The sequence below is a fragment of the Primulina tabacum genome, chromosome 5, assembly GCF_025594145.1.
Source record: "Primulina tabacum isolate GXHZ01 chromosome 5, ASM2559414v2, whole genome shotgun sequence".
Lineage (NCBI taxonomy): Eukaryota > Viridiplantae > Streptophyta > Magnoliopsida > Lamiales > Gesneriaceae > Primulina > Primulina tabacum.
In genome coordinates, this window is record NC_134554.1 from 10,945,574 (window position 1) to 10,952,761 (window position 7,188).

Sequence of the window (7,188 nt, forward strand, 5' to 3'; positions counted from 1 at the left end):
ATACCGCCAAGCTAATCAAATACCGAAACGTAATTGCATCCATCACGGGAGAATACGTTTCTTCATAATCAATTTCAGGCCTTTGAGAAAAACCTTGTGCAACAAGTCGAGCTTTATATCTCACTATTTCATTTTTCTCATTTCGCTTTCGAATAAAAACACATTTGTATCCAACAGGTTTTACACCTTCAGGTGTAAGGACTATAGGTCCAAAAACATTACGTTTATTTAGCGAATCCAATTCAACCTGGATGGCTTCTTTTCATTTTATCCAATCCTGCCGATTTTTACATTCACCAAAAGATTTTGGTTCATGATCTTCATTATCATTTATGATGTCGATTGCCACATTATAAGAAAATATATCATCAATTTCTTCTATATCTTTTCGGTTCCATATTTTTCCAGTATTAATGTAATTGATAGAGATTTCATGATTCTCGTCAGTTTGTGGTTCTGACAGAATATTTTCATCATCATGTGTTTTTTCAGGAACACCATTCTCTATTTTGTGATCATCATGTGTTTCTTCAGGAACATCATTCTTTATTTTGTGATCATCGTGTTTCTCTATAAATTTTCTTTTTCGAGGATTTTTATCCTTGGAACCGACTGGCCTTCAACGCTTCAGGCGTTTAATGACATCATAAGTATCTTCAATTTGTTTCTTTGAAATTTCAATTCAAGCAGGGGCATTTGCAGCATGTATATATGATTTAGTTACCCCTTTTGTGTCAGCAAATGCATCTGGTATTTGATTGACTATTCTTTGCAAGTGTACAATTTGTTGTACATCTTTTTCACATTGTTTTGTTCTTGGATCCAGATGTAACAATGATGATACATGTCATGTAATTTCCTTTTCGGTATGTTTCTGTTCTCCCCCTAACATTGGGAAGATTTCCTCGTTAAAATGACAATTAGCAAAACGTGCTGTGAACACGTCGCCTGTCTGAGGTTCAAGATATCGAATGATTGATGGACTATCATAACCGATATAAATTCCAACCTTTCTTTGAGATCCCATTTTCTTTCGTTGCGGTGGTGCAATAGGCACATACATCATACATCCAAAAATTCTCATATGAGAAATGTCTGGTTCTTTACCAAATGCAAGCTGCAATGGGGAGTATTTGTGATATGCACTTGGTCTGATGCGAATTAATGAAGCAGCGTGTAAAATTGCATGTCCCCATATAGAAATAGGGAGCTTTGTTTTCATAATCATTGGTCTAGCAATCATTTGCAGACGTTTAATCAATGATTCAGCCAATCCATTCTGTGTATGTATATGAGCAACATGATGCTCAACAATGATTCCCATAGACATACAATAATCATTGAAAGTTTGGGAAGTAAATTCACCAGCATTATCAAGTCTAATTTTCTTGATTGTATAATCGGGAAATTGATTCCTCAATTTTATTATTTGAGCAAGTAATCTTGCAAATGCAACATTTCGAGTTGACAATAAACATACATGTGACCATCTGCTGGAGGCATCAATCAATACCATAAAGTATCTGAATGGTCCACATGGTGGATGGGTTGGTCCACAAATATCACCCTGAATACGTTCAAGAAACATTGGTGATTCAGTTTGGATTTTGGCTGGTGATAGTCTTATAATAAGTTTTCCAAGAGAACATGTTTTACATTGAAACTTATTATTCTGAAAGATCTTCTGGTCTTTCAGCGGATGACCATGTGTATTTTCTATAATTCTTCGCATCATTGTTGAACCAGGATGTCCCAATCGATCATGCCAATTGGTTAATATTGAAGAATTATCAACTACCATGTTTGATTCAATCGGACTTATATGTGTATAATGCAATCCAGTAGGGAGCATTGGTAGTTTTTCAATCACATATTTCTTTCCTGATTTATATGTGATAAGACACATATATTTCTTATTCCCTTCATTCATTGTTTGAGTATCATACCCATGGGAATATATATCATTAAAACTCAACAAATTTCTTTTCGATTGTGGTGAATATAAAGCATCATTGATCAAAAATTTTGTACCATTAGGTAACAAAAATTGTGCTTGACCACATCCTTTAATCAAGTCTACAGGACCTGATATTGTATTCACCGTTGTTTTTGTTGGTTTTAGTTCCAAGAAATATCTTTTATCTCGGAGGATAGTGTGCGTTGTACCACTATCGTGTATGCAAATTTCAGCTTTGCTCATAGCATTTTCCATTTTTTGAACTTCAAAAAATATGCAATGAAATAAAATTACTAGCAATATATATTTAAATATAACACATATCATAATTATACAATAAAATATTATATGGATACATGAAAAATAAATTATTGTACATTTATATTCTACCACTATATTGTTCATTTTCAGAGAAATCATTGAGGAAATCTGCAGCATCAATATTGTTCATTTATATCCCACCAACATATTGATCATTTCCAGAGAAATCATTCATAAAATCACCAGCATCAAAATGAGTTGAATCACTCAAATGGTCACTGCGTTCAGTGAAGTTGGTCTCTTTTTCTTTCCCCTTTAATGATTCTTTATAAAGTTTACAAAAGTGCTCAGGGGCTCGACAAATTTTGGACCAATGTCCTGGAGTACCACATCTGAAACAAGAACTTTCATATCTTTTTGAGTGATTCTCATTAACACTTGTATTCTCATGATGCCTTTTCTGTGGATGGTTTGGGACGCTCTTTTGAGATGAATTATAAAAATAACTATCTTTATTGTTTTCAAAACCACGGCCTCGACCACGACCACGGCCAATTCCACGTCCACGTCCACGACCTCGACCTCGACCTCGACCAAAACCTTGTCTTTGAATTTGATTTTGGTTTCCAGGTTTAAATTCATTTTTACTTACAGCATTTACTTCTAGAAATGCTGTTGATCCAGTGGGTCGGGACTGATGATTTCTCATTAATAGCTCGTTGTTTTTTCTGCCACAAGAAGACAGGCGATGAGTTCAGAATATCTCGCAAATCCACGTACTCTATATTGTTGCTGTAGAGTAATATTTGATGCATGAAACGTGGAAAATAATTTTTCAAGCATTTCCGATTCTGTGACCTCTTGTCCACAAAATTTTAGCTGCGAGATTATTCGTTACATCGCTGAATTATAATCGCCGACTTTATTAAAATCTTGGAATCTTAACATATTCCATTCATCACGGGCGGTCGGAAGTATAACTTCCCTTATATGTTCAAATCTTTCTTTCAATCCTTTTCACAAAGCCATGAGATCTTTTTCAATTAAATATTCACATTTCAATCCCTCGTCGAGATGTCGACGCAAAAATATAATGGCTTTTGCCTTTTCTTGTGATGTCGATATGCCATTTTCTTTTATTGTCTCACTTAGACCCAATGACTCAAGATGCATTTCTACATCGAGAGTCCATGGCATATAATTTTTTCCCGTGATGTCGAGCGCAACAAATTCGAGCTTTGTCAAATTTGACATGGTGGTACTAAAAAAAATTACGATGCATTTTATTAGTTAATGAATATTGCAATACAAAGTAATGGATAAACAACAAGTACAAGCATTTGTAAAAATAAAGAAAACACACGAGGAGGATATTCTCCGATAAATAAAAGACTCGTGAGTATGATAACCAAAATAATTAAAAATAACCTTGAGAAAGCCATCTTCTTTTTTCTTCGAAAATTTAGTGAAGAATAATTTTTAGAGAAGAAGAGAAAGTTGGAGTGATTGAATGTGTTTATGAGATCATATTTATAGGGCAAAAACTAGCCGTTTTGTTACCGTTTATGACCGTTGGTGTATAAAAAAATAAAGGTATGTATTTGTATAATTTTATGGTAATAATATGGTGTATATAATATTAGACATATTTAAATAATTATGTATATCATATCATATTATTATAATGATGTGTCATAATATATTTTATTTAAAAATCTTATAGTCTTTTATACTTGTCGTATCCCTTACCGGGAGTGTGGGATGTCGTCTTAACATCCTCCCAGGATTTATAACAAGTTTTTGAAAAAAAAAATTTTATTATTAATAATAACATTATATTATATATTAAATATATACACAATAAATAAATAACAGTAAAATAAATATTATTACTTTTGTTACCTTTTTCTTCTGTTTGGAGCTTGGAAAAGGATGGAGGACTTTTAGAGCTTCGTGCTGATAACGTGTTGTGAAAAAGTAAAAATTTATGGTAAAAAGTAAAAATCTCAAACTCTCAAAATTTACCAAACTACACACTTTATAATATTTTTCTCTCTATTCAATTGTGATTTTCTTTACAAATGAGAGATCTATTTATAGAAAATCTTTACAAATAATCCAAAAATAAAATACATCATTACCTACATCATCACACACTAATTTTCAATATTTACAACTCTTATTTTCAACATTCAAATATTCAATACACACATTTTAAATATATTTTTCAACAATTTCTATGTTATTTTATATTTTGTAATATATCCCCCAATGATTAACAAAATAATTTATATAATATAATTACTTTACTTATGTTATGTAGATAATTAGTAATTTTATTTTGCTTTTTTATTTTGAAAACTGTAAATACATGCACAAATATATTAACTCCAAATTCGATAAAAAAAATTAAAAAACTAATTTTTTACAACTTTTTAAATATATTATGATTAACTAAAATTTAATTTTTATAATTTTTAATATTTTTTTTTACATTTAAGGACTAACAAATTTAAATATAATTTTTTGAGTAATTAACATTTTAGATAGTAATTTTTGGAATTTTCCATTGAAATTATTAATAAATTTACTAAAAATAAAATCAATCAATTAAAGGTATCATTGTCAATTTTTATTGTCAAAGTTGAAGAAGAGTGCACTTAACAAACAAAAAGTGAAATGTAAATTTCACTTCTCAGTATAACTGTTAAGAGTTAAAATGTTATTTAAGAGTTGGATTTGATAATTAAAAAATATATTATTTGATATAAAAAAATCTATATCACCCAATTTTTAAATACCTTGATCGTTAATAACATTTATGTAAATACTTACAGAAGAATAAATTATTATGATCTAGTAGATATTTTAAAAGGAGTGAATAAACTCTTGTCAATTAGTATAAGACTTTTCTCTAGTTTCTTTTGGGTTAGCAACCAAAAGTGTTTGAGTAAGTATCTTGTGAGACGGTCTCACGAATCTTTATCTGTGAGACGGATCAACCCTACCGATATTCACAATAAAAATAATATTTTTTCATGGATGACCCAAATAAGAGATATGTCTCACAAAATACTACACATGAGACCGTCTTACACAAGTTTTTGTCAAAGTATTTTTATTAATCATGACCGATTAGTTGAACTACTTAAATGTGATATTAAGTGTGGAAATCGGTTCAAACAAATGCGACGCAACATATTACTCACACTGAAGGCTGATTACATAATAACAGTTTATGAATTTGAATTATTTAAGATATTGTTATGGAAGTTCGAATACAAATATTTTTAAGTCTCTATTTCTTTCGATTTTTGTAAAAATTTACTAAAATATTTTATTTATACAAACTCAACTTAATTGAAGTCACACTTTCAAATGAGACTGCCAGCAAAACTTCTATTCAACAAGCCAAAAATAAGAATTCAATTACTGTTATAAATTTAGTAGAGAGAATGAGAGAAAAACAAGTCCACCTTATTACAACTAAACACCTCTATTTATAATGTAGAGAGGTTAGTCTATAAAAGGAACATTACAATCAAATCAATCACCTAAATATCATATATATATATAACACTCCCCCTTAGATGATTGATGGAGAATCCAATGTTGTCTCGTTAAAACCTTGTCAGTAAAACCAAGTGGAAAAAACCCGAACGAAGGAAAAAGAGTACAACAACTAATACTCCCCCTGATTTCAATCACCGAAGATCTGTTAATTGATGCATCCCTATCTTGTACACCAATTTCTTGAATGTTGATGTTGGTAACGCTTTTGTGAATAAATCAGCTACATTGTCACTATAAACGAATTTGTTGTACATCAATATCACCTTTCTTCTGAAGTTCGTGTGTGTAGAAAAACTTTGGCGAAATATGTTTCGTTCGATCACCTTTGATATATCCTCCTTTTAGTTATGCGATGTAAGCAGCATTATCTTCAAATATAGTTGTCGGGCTATCTTTCATTGTTGGTAACCCGCATGATCTTTGAATATGTTGGGTTACGGACCTCAACCACATGCATTCTCGGCTTGCTTCATGCATTTCAATGATCTCAGAGTGATTAGATGATGTCGCTGTTAAAGTTTGCTTTGTCGACTTCCATGAAATAGCAGTGCCCCCTCGTGTAAACACATAACCTGTTTGGGATTTGGCTTGATGTGGATCTGAAAGATAGCCTACATCTGCATATCCTATTAAAGATAAATTTGATTTTTTCGAATAAAACAATCTCATATTAGTTGTACCACGAAGGTAACGAAATATGTGTTTCGCACCATTCCAATATCTTCGGGTTGGAGAAGAACTATATCTTGCTAGGAGATTAACAGAAAATGCTATATCTGGTCGAGTGCAATTTGCAAGATATGACAATCCACCAATTGCACTAAGATATGGTACTTCAGGACCAATGATTTTTTCTCCATGTTCAAATGGGCGGAAAGGATTTTTATTAGCGTCGAGTGATCGGACGACCTTTGGTGATGCTAATGAGTGTGCTTTGTCCATGTAAAAGCATTTTAATATCTTTTCTGTGTATGAAGATTGATGAACAAACATTCCTTCGGATAAATGTTCAATTTGCAATCCAAGACATAACTTTGTTTTTCCCAAGTCTTTCATCTCAATTTCACTTTTTAAATAATTGGCAGTTTTGGTGAGCTCTTCAGCAGTTCCTATAAGATTTAAATCATCGACATATACTGCCACGATTGCAAAACCCTCATCCATTCTTTTTGTAAAAACACATGGGCAAATAACATCATTTGTATAACCTTCTTGTAGTAGAGACTTGCTAAGACGATTGTACCACATGCGTCCAGATTGTTTTAATCCATATAATGATTTTTGCAATTTTATTGAGAACATGGTCTTGGGGGTTGTATCACTTGCTTCTAGTGGTTTAAATCCTTCAGGGATTTTTATGTATATATCGTTATCAAGTGAACCATATAAATATGCAG